The sequence below is a fragment of the Chanos chanos genome, chromosome 7 (assembly GCF_902362185.1).
Source record: "Chanos chanos chromosome 7, fChaCha1.1, whole genome shotgun sequence".
NCBI lineage: Eukaryota > Metazoa > Chordata > Actinopteri > Gonorynchiformes > Chanidae > Chanos > Chanos chanos.
This window is the reverse complement of record NC_044501.1, coordinates 9,887,791-9,890,290: the sequence shown is the minus strand read 5'-3', so window position 1 is coordinate 9,890,290 and position 2,500 is coordinate 9,887,791. Positions and strand designations below refer to the sequence as shown.

The 2,500-nt window shown below is 44.4% G+C and overlaps 1 protein-coding gene across 3 annotated transcripts in view; it reads left to right on the top strand.

Annotated features, from left to right (window-relative positions):
* jag1a (jagged canonical Notch ligand 1a) overlaps positions 1 to 2,500 on the top strand; it is a 29,002-nt gene that overhangs the window by 1,124 nt on the left and 25,378 nt on the right. The gene's annotated exons all lie outside the window — the stretch shown is intronic.

Sequence of the window (2,500 nt, the reverse complement as noted above, 5' to 3'; positions counted from 1 at the left end):
GAAGTAGATTTATACACATATATAAAGGTACAACTGTCTTACAGCTAAGTAGGGTACAATTCTTATATGTCAAAACAAATAATCCAGTACATAACTGATTGACTCTGAGGTGCACGTAGATCTCAAACACCGTTTTACTGGCTATGAGTTAAGGTCTATAGCTGGACAGATATTTCTCCTTCGTGGAAAATCTGTCAAGCCCTTAATATTTCATTGATGGGTGACATAAGTAACATAACCCTGGTGCCTGTGTATTAGTTGTGAACTTGAGTGATTGCTTGAAGTTGAGTGGAAACGACGCTGGCACCGTTCGCACGCACTCTGCGCCGCCACATTCTTTTGCGTTGACGTTCTGTTGGTACGCTGACCGCTCCATGGTCCCTGTACGGTCACGACTGGCAGTGCTACGGGCAGACGGGGTCGTGTTTGCTCTCGCTCCCACTACCATCCTGTCTGTATCAGCCCATAACCTAAACAATGGCTTCTGCAAGAGTGGGCAATAAAAGCACCTGGGTTATCTCCACTGGCTACTGATCACCATTCAACCACTGTTTCAGCACACAATGCCCACAGGAAACAGGACTGCGATTTCCAATCTGCGCAAATTAATACTGACCAAACCCACATTTGATTAGTTTTTTTTTGATGACTCACTTTGCCTTAATCTAATTCAAACAGGCAATCTATTTTGTGTTTACCGAGTACACAATTGCACTTGATAAATATAAAATAACTGTACACAAACTGTATCAAAACGCTTTTTTCCCCTTCGCCACGTTTTCTACATCAAGCTTATTTTTTTCTTTTTTTTCCCCCAACGATAGACGTGAATGAAACAATTGTTCCCGCCGTTTGTTTACTTTCACAAACCTTAAAGGATTTGCTCGCGGGAAAAGGGGTCAACAGAGTCAATGTGATAGTCTAATTAGGATCAGTTGCCTTGGCACCCACACCTTCAAAACATTCTGCACACTGCCTCCATAAGAACCTCTAGACCTGTTCCAATAACGATGTGAAAGGAGCTTAATCAGACATTGTCGTCTTGCATGCTTTCTTTTCCTTCAGAGATTTACCTAGCAATTTGGACGCAGGGTTTTGGCGGATAGACCGGGGTGGAATTAGAACAATGGCAAAACAAAGGCAGAGTTTGGAAAGAGTTGGAAGGGATCTTTGTGTGTGTGTGTGTGTGAGAGAGAGAGAGAGAGAGAGAGAGAGAGACCTCTTACACACCTACTACAAGTCGAATCGGGCCACGGGAAGAGGTACTGGGTCGCTTAGAGAATGTTTAGATATGTTGCTAGGTAACCTGACTCCTTAGGAGAGATTGTGTGAGTGAGTGGGAGAGGAAGCGTTGCTGTTTTTTTTTCTTCTTTTCTTTTTTTTTTGAAGACTTCTCTCTCAGAACATGTCTGTCTTATTTTAAAGCGCATGTTGCCCTCACAGGAATGACTAGACATCTGGTTGTACATTTATAGTGGTAACTGTTAGCAACTATTAACAATAGGTGTTCTTTGAGGTCATTATTTTAGGCATGGAGATTCATGCATCCTCTTGAGAATTAACAGTAAACTTTAGTGACTAATAGACTGTTAAAGAGCATCTTAGATGGAAAGAACGACACACTTTGGTTTCAGAGAGTGCTCTTGTTCTTAACCATAAACACATCAGAGTGACATGACCTGTTGTTACACACTGATCTTTGTGGACACAAGACTTTGTGAATCTTCAAAGCTGACAAACCTTTGCCCAAAAAACAGGAACATCTGCGTCACAGACCACGAAGTCGTATTCTATCTCTCGCTGTTTCTCTAGTTCAGAACATGACTTGAACGCAATGCCGCCTTGATCTCGCCCTCTCTTTCTCTGTCCTCCCCCCCCCCCCCCCCCTCGTTCTCTCTCTCTCTCTCTCTCTCTTTCTTTCTATCCCTCTTTCACTCAGTCTTTCTCTCTGTTCAGTTGGGGGATATTTGAACATTAACTACCTCACTCAGAGCTAGGGCTGGCTTATATTAGCGTTAAACAATGTTGCTAGACTGGCCGGACTGTGCCTAGGATTATGGGGGATAAAGGCGGGCAGGGGGGGAATAATGTGTCGTCGGGGGTGACGGCAGGAAGCCGCAGCAGGCTCAGCAGAGACACACGGGGGCTCCGTGTCTGAAAGGTAGTATTGTGCTGAAGTTGCTATTACTGGGCAGATCGTCCGTACAGGCTAGCTAGTGTGGTATGTAATGTGGTAATGCTCACTAAACCCATCTCTCCGCAGTGTACTGGACACACACACACACACACACACACACACACACACCATGGCCAGAGTTCAACTCAAAGGACGGACAACACAGTGATGGGGCCACCGCAGTTCATTTTCACTTTCTGGTTCATCTCTGTCGGACTTTCTGTTTAACTCCCCCTTTTTATCTGTCTCTCTCTCTCTCTCTTTCTCTCTCTCTCTCTCTTTCTTTCGCCCCTTGTCTATTTTTTTTTTTTGCGCTCTGTCACC